This window comes from Serinus canaria, chromosome 4A (assembly GCF_022539315.1).
Source record: "Serinus canaria isolate serCan28SL12 chromosome 4A, serCan2020, whole genome shotgun sequence".
Lineage (NCBI taxonomy): Eukaryota > Metazoa > Chordata > Aves > Passeriformes > Fringillidae > Serinus > Serinus canaria.
Genome location: NC_066318.1, coordinates 3,234,010 through 3,248,069, shown reverse-complemented (window position 1 = coordinate 3,248,069; position 14,060 = coordinate 3,234,010). Strand labels below are relative to the sequence as shown.

General features: G+C 42.1%; 1 protein-coding gene across 3 annotated transcripts in view; it reads right to left on the bottom strand.

Annotated features, from left to right (window-relative positions):
* The window catches only part of PCDH11X (protocadherin 11 X-linked), a 426,671-nt gene extending 413,378 nt beyond the window's left edge, over nt 1-13,293 (bottom strand). For all 3 annotated transcript variants that reach the window (XM_018914439.3, XM_018914440.3, XM_018914441.3), the window contains exon 1: nt 12,877-13,293. The gene's annotated coding sequence lies outside the window, so the exon portion shown is untranslated. The remainder of the gene's footprint in view (nt 1-12,876) is intronic.
* Nucleotides 13,294-14,060: the final 767 nt, after the last annotated feature.

Genomic DNA, 14,060 nt, shown 5'->3' with positions numbered 1-14,060 from the left:
TGACCACAGCATGTCCATGCATATACATTTGCCCACTTAGGTTTTCAAAAGAAAAAAAAAAAGAATGAAATAAAATGCACATACACACATCTTGAAAAAACCTGCTCAGCAGCAGCTAATCTTGACAAAATATTAAGAAAATTCAGCAGAAGCATCAATCCTCTTGGTGTGATGGAGATTTTACTTTGGAGCCCTGATTATTTCCAGTGTGACAATAAATTCAGATTGGCAGTCATGCACTAAAATGGTAAGATGATGTTGTGAATGGCAGTGTCAGCTGAAATACACCCTGTTCATCATGATGAGGCTCTGTGAATACAGCAGTCTGTTATGCATATTATTTGCAGAGGGGGTGACCTCTTGGAAAGCTGAGTGACTGTGAATCCACTGGTGCTGTGTTCAACAGATGTGGGTGGGACACAGGTCACGTCTCCTTATTCTCCAAGTTTTCAGAGCATTTGTGCTTCATCGAGGAGCTACACCCACCAAACAAAACCATTGCCAGAATTCACCCCAACTACAACAAAACTGTCCTTCCCATTCTTTTTCTGGAGTTTTCTGAAGAAACAGGAAATATTTGGCTACAAAACATCTCAGGTGATCAATTAAAATCTTTCAAGGACCAAATTTTTTGACAAATAAGTTTAGAAATACTTATCTGCCTTTTATCTTTTCGTGGTATATCCAAAACCATTCCCTTTATTGCATCTGTAATACTCTGGATAAGAAAAAATGATGAAGCAGTTTAATCACAAGTGATGGGTTTTTAACAGCATTGCTGCTGGGTCAGTCAAGCTCGAGCTGGTAGTCAAGGGTATGGAGTGCCTTGTGGAAAGGCAAACCTTTACCCAGGCCTCTGCTGTCACTTGTCAATTTACCAAAAACTGTAACTCATCAGAGGATTGAGGTGTGTTTTTTTTTCCTTTTTCCTTTTTTTTAAAATTTATTTATCTAATCTATAAAACTTTTATTAATTCATTTTTATTTCATTTAGGAAATCAGAACACAAGACCTCCAAATTGATTATCTGAGCAGGAAGGGGTTTTTCTGGCACTTCACTGCTTTTTGTAATGTAGAAATTAAGGAAACATTTATTTCAGGCTTCTTCCCTTCAAGCTCAGATCATTGTAGTCTCACCTAAAAAATTCTCCAAACAGTGAACCTGGTTCTGATTTTGCAGACTTACTTTAATCTTATTTTGTATTTCATTGCACAATGCAGCAACACAGATCATTTAAAGAGAAACAGCTTTTTGGTTTGTAAATCATCGTCAGGGCTTCTGCTTCAGAAGAAGTGTGCAGATCACTCACATTCATCTTCCCTTTAATGACTGCTCCCAGTAGAATGTTTACAGCTTTTTTAACCTGTAAATCTGATGACTCTCTCAAGAGATTCATTAAAAACTTGAACAGGATTTTCTTCTCCTACAACAAACAATACTCTGATAACACTTTCTAATAATGAACACATTCCAAGGGAAATTGAAAATCTGTGATTTCCCTGTGGTTATAGAGCCCATACGTGGTATCTTTGATGGTAACTATACATTAAATTACACTCTCTTGCCTAGATATGCTTGAAATTATGGATATTTGAATTTTTTTTTTAGGGTAATTCAGATCAGGGAAGGATCAGAACAACTATCTGTGTTTTGAATTTCTGGGCACCACCTTTTATTTGCATAACTTTTACTGCAGTTGCACCAATGCAAAACAAAACAGAAACAGTCCATATATATGTACCTCACCCAGAACATTTAATACAAAGTTTCTACAATGAACACTTGCAATGTGTTAACTAAGAGAGCGTGGGCTAGGCCTGGAGTGGTGTAAGAGCTCACTTTGTCCCCAAAGGTGACCATGGACAGCTCTGTGTCCTATTCCTGACCATCAGACAAGGAGCAGCTTTTGCTGAATTACCATCAGTTCATTCTGGTTCACCAGGGCATTTCAGTTCTAAATCTTTATCTCATAAGATAGCCCATCTCTAAATACAAGATGGAATAAAAGTAATTGGTAAATGTTCCCAGTCGGCGGCAAAAATAGAAACCGAAATGATAAAGAGTAACTGAAAACCAGTTCATCCCCTCCTCCACGCAGGGAAAAAATGGCAAAAAATTAGTTTCTGCTGGAGATGACTAATTATATTGACATTTTTTATATTCAGCACCATCAGGGTTGATTGTCTCAAAGCAAGCCTCAGCCCCACGTTAAAGCACACTCTAAAAAGCAGAGGGCACGGTGCAGAACTCCTGCTATGGCTCAGGTTTTCCCTACTGAATATTCTGCATATTTAGGAGGTTCTACAACATTTTGTAGATCAACACTTTATTATTAAATTTTCTAGTAATGGAAAAGCAGTCCCTACTTAAGGTACCTCCTGGAACTCAGGGAAACTTTGATTTAGCTCCTTGGCCTACCAAAGATTTCCCTGTACGCCATCTGCTCTTTTCATTTATTTAAAATCCACATCTGCAGGGTTCTGAAAATATCAGGCTGAGAGTGTCTAATGGTACAAATGCAATACAGCCTTTACCACACGTTCATTAAGATAAACAAATAATTAGGATAAGCAGCTTTCATCAATGGAATCTGAAGGAAACAGTCTGGAATTGTGGAACAACTACGCTGAATGTCCAACCAACTGCATGCAGCAGACATTTATTGAAATATTTAGTAACACCCAAGTATTTTTTAAGGGAAAATGTTCTTTTGCAGACAGCAGAAACAAAATGGTACAGCAAGAGTCAAGGATGGAAAATACTGAATGAGTACTTGCAGTATTCTGCTGAGCTTTCAGTGAAAATTGGCCCAAATAAACCAACACAAACCCACGGAAATAATTTTTAATCTAAATTTCAGCTAAATTTAGAATAGGCAGTATTATGATCCTTTTAGATGTACAAAAAAAAATACCAATGACATCATGTTAGACAGACAGCATGGGAAGTAAGTGAAAGTACCAGAAATGAAGATTTAACAACAAAAATTAGGAAATGCTTGTTCACATTCATGCACCTTCATCGTCGCTTTTGAGTGAATATTTTTTGTTTGACTGCCTGTTTTAACAAATAATTCAATGATAAAACAAGAAATAAATTAGAACTTCTGAAACCATAAATATAATTTTTAGAGAATTTTTATGAGTCTCGGTTTCATTTGTAGAGATCTTTTATGATATTTAATCAAAGTACCTAAATTTCTGCCCACAAAAGCATTGTCTATTCTCAAACTGATTTTATTCTCGTATCCTCACAGTCATACACTGTGAAGTCCCTCTCTAGAAACTGCATTTCTTGCATTTTTTCTGTAGGGAATCTGCCAATCAACCTCCAGTCACTCTTGTAGTCAAGAGCAATAAACCATCAACATGAAGCATCAGCAGAACACTCTTCACAAATACAAACAAAATTACACTCCAGCTAATGTGTCCACCCCAGAAAACCCTCAGGAAAAACTGAATTAACAAGTTTGTCTTACAGCTCGGAATGTCAACTAACTTCAGTTTTGTAGGGCTAAGGGAAAAGAAGCAGTCTCAGGTTCTCTTGCCCTCAGCTCTGTTAATAAAGCTGAGGCTTCTGCTTTCCAGTTGGCCTTTAAAGAAGAACAAAAATGAACAGCAGGGTTTCCTTGGAAAGAGAAAGGAAACCAAAAAGAATTTTATAGATCAAAAGCAGTGCTTCAACCTGTATTCAGAAGGGCCCTGCACAAAGTGAAGAGATGACTTGTTGAAGGCAGCCTTGTCTCTATAATCCCAGCTGAAGGAGGCCTCCAAAATCACACCAAATAGCACATTGTGAGTCAGGAATAGCAACCAGTGCTGAGATCCAGCCCAAAAATAACAGCTCTCTGCTCACTAGCTGGTTCCTCTTCCTGTCCTGCCCCTCTCCTCTCCACCACCTGAACAACCAGAACAGCAAGGACAGAGCAAGCTCCTGAATTTGAGTGAAAAATCACAGTTGAGACAAGGCAAAAAGCAGTGACCTACATAGAGGAGTCAATGTCTTTTTATAGAAGCACAGGGAAGTTCAGACTGGAAGACCTCTAGAGAGTCTGTCTAGCCAAACCTGCTCCGAGCTTCTAAGTTACAGGAGGCTGCTCGGGGCCTTGGGTCAAGCTTTGAACATTTCCAAGGATACTTCTGTATATTAAGTGAACATTTTTGTAGTGAGCAAAAAGGAGAATCCGCTTCAAGTATTTCTTTTGGTTTACTACCAAGATTACTCATTGTGCTTGCAGCACTTCCAATCACCAGGAAACTCAGTGAATAGAGTTTTTAAATTCAGGAAACATAAAATGGCAAAGGATCTAGTGCAAATTAGCACGTAGAACTCAGCCTAAAATCACACTGATACCAAGGACAGCAGGAAACTCTTCACTTTGATGGAAATATGGGACTCCAAACAGGGCTCTCATTTCCAGAGTCCTTCACAAAACTGAGTAGGACCTAAAGCTGAGAAAGAAAGTGGATGTTGCCAAGCCACAAAGGATTTGACGTTTCTCCCTCCAAAACTGTTATGGCTGAGGCTGTAAAAACTACATCAGTCAAAGAGTATTAAAAAAGAAAAGGAAAGAAGGAAAATCTGCCATAAATGAGGCACACAAAATGATGGATATCATCCTAAAACTGGTCTTATGCATCACAAAACAGTCTGTTAAAAATGTTAATTCCCTCAGCCCTCAGACTGAGAAATATCAGAGCACAACTAACTTTTGTGAAGCTCATCAACAGGTATTTTACTACCATAGTAACGCACTGAAGCTGTTTCCAAAGCATCTTGAAATTTCATCATTTCCACTTCACTTCCCTTAGAGGTTTCCAAAAGACCTATTTGTAGTGCCACGGTTTTACATAAGTTTCATATGTACATGTAACCACCTACACAGCAGTTAAAGAGGTGTCCTGACCAAGTTCTCCCTTTAATCACTGGAGCATCCCAAATTTTTCAGAAAGCAATTTCTGTTGGCTGCTTAGTATCTCCATCAACCAGTGTCTCGCAGTGCAGCAGATCAGCAAAGTCATTTCTGCTTCAGTAATGACTGAATCAAGACACAGATCCAATACTCTGAAGTGACTGCATTTCCAGAATTCACTTAATCCTGCAGTAGCCACACTACCACCTGCCAGCCTCTTCTAAATCACTTACTCTAAACCTTTTTCCAATTATTCCTTTAGTATTTATAATACAATAGAGCCTAAAAGTACTGTACCAGAAAAATGAATTACATGTGAGGAACTGAGACTCTCCACATTTTCTGCAGAGGCATGTTGCACAATTTTGGATTCAGACATTATTTTTTAAATGTTCTTTTCTTGTTAAGCGCACAAACAAAAGCACAAACACTGACACTAAGGGGACTCATAGCAAATGGCATTTTTATGAAGCCAGATAAAGTTTTCTTCAAACTTAACAGGCAAATATTCTGGGGGTTTATGTCTTCCCATTGATGTTGAACAATGACCAAAGCCTGAAACCTGCAAGATAAAAAGTAGCCAAAGGAAAGAGCTATGGGACAACTGACCCAGCATATGATGTCAAGCAGCCCCAAAGAGCAATAACACTTGCTTAATTAAGATTTATTTTTGTATTTTAAAAGTTCCCTACCCCGTGATTCCTAAGAGCACTACTCAAACACAGAATTGGAGTCAAATTCCATTCATACTGTCAGGAACCTCCTACTCAGTGTGAGCTGTGGAAGGCAATACAATCACAAAAATACTGTCCTAGCATAAAAAAATTACCAGCACATTTACCTTATTCTTCAACATGATGGATAATACAAAGGATTTCAGATTTAACCCACTATTCTACAAGGAATCTATGATTTTATGAATAAAAGTAAATTATTTTCATCATAAATTCAGGTAAATTTCAGCCAGTTCTTTTCCTGTTTATAAACTTCCTTCAGTGTTTTAACTTCTGTTTGCTGTCTAATTTTAGACTAATGGAAAGTAGAGAGAATCTTTTTTTTTGTGTATTTTTTGTTTAGTGTGATTGTCTATATCCAACCATGTCTTTTTCCAGTGCTGAGGGTTCTACTGCGTTACCTGGACTGACTGGTTGGTGCTTAACCATTTGATGAGCCACAAAACACAGAATGTTAAATAAGAAATAATTGGCCCCAAACTCAACCACCAAAGCACCAACTTTTCACCTTCAAATAACAAATTTATTTCAAAGAGAGTTGAGTCAAATTTAGAAGGTGAGAAAGAGCGAGCAGGAGTAAACTCAATTTACCTTGTTTTCAGGGATGGAAGAAAGCAAGGGTTTTTAAGTGCTTCCATTAAAACACTCAAAACTCTTCAGAGAGCCCCTGGTGTTCAGGCACCAGGGACCTCTCCCTCCTGCACACGAGCTCAGGTTGCTCAGAGCCGCCGATGGCTCAGCACAGACACAGCCAGAAGGGCTCACTGCTCACAGGGCTGCACTTCCCACCTCATTCCTCAGCTACAACACAACACCTTCTGACCAGAGACACAAGTGAGACATTTCTTTGAAACATTCAAGTCTTTGATTTCTGACTTTTTTTAAGTGGTCAACTTTTTTCTTTTTTTTTTTTCATGATATGCCTAGTGTCTTTCTTCTCACCCTTTCTAGCTTGAAACACCTCAAGTTAATGTTCTGTGAACTGATCTCAAACATACTTTGCATTCTGCTTTAGGGTACTCCCAGTTCATGAAAATGTTTTTTTTTTTTTTTTTTTTCTCTATGTGGGTAAATCTAAACTGTGCAAGATACAACCTGATATTTGAATGAGCATGTTAAAAAACAAATAACTGTAACTGATGGCCAACAATTCTGTAACTGTTTAAAAAGGGATTTTAAAGGAGTTTCTTGCTAAGAAAGTGTGGTTCATGGTGCTCTCCTAGATATATTTAAAGGGTTTATATATGGGTGGGGGAATATGTAAATACCAAAAATGTCATGATAGTTCTGCTTTTCTAGTCATCATTATTCCAGATTGATTACATACAATACACTTATTTCCCAGAATCCAAGGACCCTTCTGTAACTTTCACTCCTCAGATTTCATTAATGCCATAAACAATTGCACATGTACAAGTGTGGGTTTTTTTCCCCTGAAGTTTCTGGTGGAATCATAGCAGATAAAGAAGTAATAACTGCCAACTGAGCTTCCCCTTGGTCAGAGGACGAGACCTCTGTAACAAGATAGGAGAGCAAAACTCTTGATTTACTTTATATATCACATTTTCTTCAATAAGTCATTAAATTACAGGTCTCCTGAACATGAATTTTAAACAGCGATCTCTGGATGCACACTCAGCTGACAAGCTCTGCACTGATCTCCTGGAGGACAGTCCCAAATACCAGAAACTATTTCAAAACTCTTCACTGGAATCCATTCCTTCTGGAAAGCCTCAAGAGAGGACAAGGTAGAAGATGAACAGAAAATGAATTTTGCTTATTTTTTTCCCAATTTTCATCCCCAAAATTATTACCGTGTTGCACTGCACTCCTGATTTTGATTTACAACACATTGCCACGTACATTTTCCAAGGGTCAATTAAATGGCTGACAGAGTGAAGCCATTACTCCCTTTAATGATAGCTTTAGTTTCATCCTTGTATCCTACATATATTTATAAATTACTGACAGCAGCTATAATCTAAACAAACTACTGCTCTGAGGCCCTGAATCATTTGAGTTCAGAGTTACTTATGGATGTTACAGTTCTCTGAAAGTCACCATTTAATGTAATTTCCAACCACTAGAGTTCCTCTGCACTTTTCTTTAGGGAATGCTATGGCACTCTCCTGGCTATTTAACAAGTCTAGGTCTTTCATCAGAAACATCCCACAAGTCCTAGGAAAATCTCTTTCCAGCTTCTGAATCCAACCTGCACCTTGACATGATGCCTCCTGCTGAAGCTAGGCTCCATTTCAGGGAGAAAAATACCATCACACCCAAGGAAAACCAAAGATGCAGGTAGCTGTGTGCCTGTCAGGAGACAGGAAGATACAAACTTTTATAACTGCAAAAGCAATCACAGAACCTGCACAATGACTAAACATGGGTTTAAATTATTCCTTCCATTAGCAGAGATGAAACTCAGTCATGAAACCTCCTTTCTCAGGAGGATTATTTAAAAAAAAGTGACCTAATGAAATCTGAGTTACAGGCTGGAGGGAGACAGTGGCTATTTTATAACTGTTCCCTATGCTCCATTTGATGCAGTTCTGTCATCCCCCAAGCATTTCATACTTTCCTTGGGGTGGGCATGCCTGTGTCTTGTGCCAGGGACTACAGCTGGAAACATGAGTGCATGTGGCTGCAGTGTGCCCACGTGTGAGAGCACGTACGCAGCAGATCATACATTTCCATACATATACATTTATTTATTTAACAAGATGGCACAGTTGGTTACATGAAATATGCTGTGCGTAAGCATTATAAACTTACACTTGGTTTTTTTCCCCTTCAGCATGTATTTCCTGCTACTTCAGTAGACAGCATCGAGCGTGCATAATTACTAATTAAATTCCTACAACAATAATAAAACTATGTCCTTAAGGATGTAACAGATAAACACTGATATGCAAACAGACTACATCACCGGTGACATCTCATTTCTAGACCGGCTTGGAGGAAGAAAATCTTCCCCAAAACAACCAAATCACATCAAAGTAGAACACAAGGCAAGATGTTCCCTTGGCAGGAAGACAAAGCAGAAGTTTCTGAGCAAGAGAACTGCCACATTAAATCCCCCAGCAATGGCTTTTAAAGACAGTGGGCACCTCTGCTTGTAATTTCACTATTGAATTTGGAAGTCTCCAGTGAATTCAACATTAATCTGTCTCTCTAACAACGCATTTGGCTCTTTGATGATGTGGTTACTTAGGTTCCCTTTGCAACTTAAATTAAGGAAAACAACCATCATTTAAAAAGAGTATCCTTGAAAAGGCAGCAAAGCATTTGCTGCTAAACTGGCTGAGTTCTGCCATCCCTGCAAGCAAAACTGCTCCACAGCAATGCCTTCAATACCACATGGACATGCAGAACTCCTGAAGGACTGGCAGAAGTTAAAGTATGTACGTAATGTAAGGCAAAAAGCAGCCATGGAAGGCTCTGCTCCACTAGGGATTTTTTCACAGATTGCAGGAAGATTTGGCTCAGGCCATGTTGGATCAAGAAGGCTAAATCTTGCACAATCTATGGGAAATCATATATTTTTGAAGAGTGTCAGAAATAATTTCCAGCAGGATTTCATCAAAGACAATGACAACAGACTTCAAAGGAAAAGAATACTTAATTGTGACACAGTTTCTTACTTACAGTTAAAACTACCATGATTTGATTTTGTCCACAGATTAAATCCCACAGTGTTCTTCATCTGTATTTTAATTTTCACATTAACTTCTCCTGACATCATATTAACTGCCTGTGTATCTGTAAGGAGGATGAGTTTTCAAAGACCCAAGACATATTTGGTCACTGCTACTTCACAAAAGAAAGATGACTGCCACAAATTTCCTCAGCAAACTCTTTGCAGAAAGAGGTAATTGGGACAGAAGAATATTAATCTCCCTTAAGAATTTTTATGTAAATGGCAAACAATACTCATTTATTTCATCCAGTCCAAACCACTTGGAATACAGGAAGCTGCATCTTGAACACTGGCATTACACAGCATGAACAACTGCACTCCTGGATCCACCTGTATTTGTAATCCCAGGAAAAGGCTTTGGGATGCTTTGGACAAAAGGGCTCTGCCGTTGTTCCCGCTGGCAGTCAGCTGAAGGGAAGCAGGATTACCGGGCTGGCTGTCTCAGGTGAGCAACCTGGCAAGTGAGAGCGAGCAGCAGCATCCCCCAAAGGCTTCCAACGCCTGGGTCAGACAAGCAGCACTATTCAAAAGTGAAAGGTTCTCTTTGGCTCATTGAAAGGAAAACCTCATGGGTTACAATGCAAGGTTTGGGGTTTATTGTTCTTGCAACTTAACCCTCCAAAGAACTACCTGGATCAGTGCCAAAGGCATCAGTTCTGACAGGGTGTGAAACTGAACTGAGGTCTGACTAATTCCTGCTTGGAGCCAGTGCTGTCCTCCTTCAAGAAAAGTCCTATTGACTGTTTAACAACCACACGGTCCTTTCAAATTCAGGTAGAAACACTCACCTGGATCCAAAAGGGTCTTTTGAAAGGTTTTCCAGGTTTTCTCCCCCTTTTAACCTCTCAATTTTTCATACAGGTGTTGTTTCCCGCTAAGCTTTCCACAAACTCAACAGTACCAAACCCTATTGGACTTCATTGTTTTGGATATCTGTTTTTTCTTTTGACTGTATGAATGTTCCAATTTAAGCTTGGAGCCAGTCCTTAAAACCAGCTATTAAATTCCTAAGCAAATGGGTGTTTTAATGGAAAGGCTGACACACTCCTAACTGCGGGAGCGTGAATGGCTCCACTGTGAGATTACTCAAGTCCACCTAGAATACAAATGCAATACAGGACCACAGGTTCAGATCTTTGATCTCTTTTTTTGCAGAGGCTGTGATGTATAAAGCCAATTCCACTGTGCAGACAGTACTACACTGAATATAAATTATCCTTTAACTATAGAGAGGCTCACATTTAAAGAAATGCTTCAAGAATGAACAATGCAGCCATGAAGTAGAGTTCTTCTCTAGCAAAAATACCAAGATCTGCATGGATAACCATGGTTTCAAAGGATAAAATTTCTTCCACAGCTGTTATTTGATAAAAAATAGAGTAAAATCTGGAGTATTGGACATACAGAAGTACAGCTGGAGCACACTCTTTCCATTAAAAAGGCAAGCTAGGAATACTTGCTTTATTGCCCAGATTAAGCATCATTCCCCTAAGAGGCATAAAAAAATGATTTTAAAATGTGGAAACCAACAGTCTCTACTGAATATGGCTTGAAATTTAAACATGCCTTTTCCAGATACCTCTTTAGAGAAAGAACCTTCTGCCTACTGAGCTAACACTAAGCTCCCTGGAGTTAAGCCATGAATATTCTAAACCTATCTCTTACAATTCAGAAAAAGTTGCCTTTTGCCAAAATAAAATGCTTAAGAGGAATTCAACATGCTTATACTGCTTTTCTTCATTTTATTTAAAATAAGTGTTTCGTCTCAACTTTATGCCAAAAACAGAGTGAGACTGAGTTCTGGAGATGTTACCTGAGATTCTGTACACAAACGGGAACACAAATTCCTCCTGAGAACATCAGCTATTCAGGGTTGGTTTGAAAATTAGCATTAAAAAACTCTTTTGCAGTTACAGATAGGGACTGTTGAGGATTCTTACACCAATTTCTCTGCTGTTTATGTCAGTTTCTTAGGTGGTGCCCAGCCATGGTGCATCCGCACTCTGGGATGTTTCTCCACATGCCAACTTTGTTTGTGTGTGTGGGAATGTGAGTAAATAAATAAATAAAGAAATATCTTTGTTCCTTATCTTACCTCTTTTGACCTGTGCAATCTGGCAGATCAATGCTACTTCCCCTGCAGACAAGCAAAAACTTACAATTTATCTTTCCCTTAATCTTTTTGTTGTCTTTAGGCTTCCTTTCAGTAGGGCTTGAAGAAGGTGCTCTTTGTGGCTCAGTTCCCTATGCCAGAATACAACTGAGCACAAAAAGAATGCAAAGGTGAGCTGATAGTATCTACTGTCCTCAGCTCTGCTTTGGTTCAATAAACTTGAACATCTTCTTCCCTCCTCTGCCGATTGAGATAAACAGCAACAATTACTCAAAATGTATTATCAACTCAAGCTCAAAAAGGCAGGATCAGCTGAGCCGACTGCATCTCTCCCAATCTCAGCTTCCTTCAGTGTCCGAGAAGGGCAAATAGGTCCCTGCTTGCCTCTTGCCATGCACCTCGCAGCTACTTTACAGGCAACTACACCCAGGCTGCAAAAGGAGAGTAAAGAGATAAATCCTTTGCCTTCCACATCGCCAGCAAGGATTCTGCCTGCAGCCAGCAGGCTGCAAGATCTGTACCACGATGGCAAAAGTCACAAACCATCCTTCCCTTCCCCAACGATCACATTCTATCCTTGTCTCTCTGTATTCTGCTCTCTCCTTGCCTTTCTGTGGTCTCCATAGCTGAAACCAAGAATTCACTGGGCATCACTGCAATGCCTCTACCCAATTCTAACTGTATCCAGAGCTTGAGTCAATTAAAACACATTTCAGATTCATCTGGTTTTCATCCCATTCCAGTACTACATGTACACAGCAACTTTAAGCTTACAGACATCCCTCCATGGTTCAAGACAATCCTTCAATCAAAGAACTTCATTTACAATCCAGCATAGTTTTTGCTTTCTCTGCTCTCCACAGCAGCCTGGCATTTTGATGCAATCCTCATTTAATGCAATCTCCATTACAGGATTATGATCACATCAATAAAATGTTCCATATGGGGTTTTTTGGGCTTTTTTTTCACATCCCTCACCCCCTCTCATTAATAGTAGGCACTATATCTGCAAAAAACAACAAATCAAACAGGCTGATGGGATGCTCTAGGGAGGTAGCGGGGGGTACACATTCAACAAAATGCAGCAGCCAATGCAAACTGCCCATCGGAGACTGAGCCCGTGGATCTCCTCATTCCTGAGCTAGGCGAGTTGCTCACTGTCCGCGCCGTGAGCACACATCCTCGCCGTGCTGTGCTACCAGACTAAAAATAAATACAGCTTTTGCAATCACTTGTGAGCTCCGTGCACTTTTCACAGGAGCAGACTTTCATTTTACTTGATCGGTTCCAGCCTATCCATACTGCTCTGTATGAGCCGCTGAGGCTCTGCTTCCAATGGGGGGGGAGGAATGCTGGACAAAAGATATCACATAAAAGGATACAAAAATCCCCCTTTTCCCCAAGCCCCCTTCTTACCTTAAGTGCCTTCTCTGCACAAGATGCCAATCTACATGGGCTCCTCAGCACATCATCAAGGCGTTCAGAGTAGCGAAGGCTGCCCCACTGCATGGAAGTTAGACCGCTTTGCAATAGCAAATCCTCGATCCAAAGCACCAGCCGCTTCTTCCCATGCAGTGTGCCGAGCGCGAATCATACACGACTTCCACATAGGGAATAAAATTGTAAAAGAAACGGGGAGGGGGAAAAACGGTATCCTAACTTTTAGGTAACCTGAGTTTGTTTTATTTCTGTTGGATTTAGTCAATTATCTGCTTTTGCAGCCGCGAGACGACGGAAAGGCAATCGCGCTCTGGAAGCCCCGCACCAGTCCGCAGAGGTCCGGCCGCGTAACCCAAGTTGCGCGGAGAGACTCTGAACTCGGTGCGGCTCCGCAGCGCAGCCCGGCAGCCCTTCCCTCGCCGGGCGGCTGCGAACACCGGAGCGCCGGGTCCCCCCGCGGGGCAGCCGCCGCCGCTGGGAGCTCGCCCGGCCCCCGGCGTGGCTGTCCCGGTGCTGGCCCGGCTGGCCCTGGGGGCGCGGGCTGCGCTGCCGGCGGCGCCCCGGAGCCCGCGCTGTCCCGGCGGCGGCGGCGGCGGCTCCGGCTCGGCTCTGCCGCGGCCGCCCGCGCCCCGCTCTGCCGCTGCCAGCCGGCCCTCCCCGCGGCTGACATCAGCGCCAGGAGGAGGAGCGACGCCGGGGACGCGAATAGCCGGGCCGAGGGGGGTTCCCCCTCCCGGAGCCGCCCTGCCCGCTCCTCTCGGAGAATCCCCCGAAAGCGGCGGCGTGGCCGCTCCGCCGCCTCGCCGGGGGGCGGCCCCAGTCCCCGCCGGCGCCCCCCGCCCTCCGGTAGTGCCCGGCGGGCGGCTCCCAGACAGGGGAGAAGCGGGGAGAGCCGGCACTCGGTGTCGGAACGGGACCGGAGTGGGGCGCGGCACTCGCAGCCCGGGGCGGCCGGGCAGCTCAGCATCGTCGGTGCGTTCCTCCCTCCCTCCGCACAAGCGCCGCGGCGGAGGAGCAAGAGGGGATGTGAAGGATCGCCCCTGGGCCTGTCCCCGGCTGGGAGAGCGCCCGTGCCCGCGGAAGAGCTGCTGCCCCCGGCTCCGCCGCCCTCCAACCGTCAGTGCGGCGGTGCCAGCTCCGACCGCCCCCGCCGCAGCCCG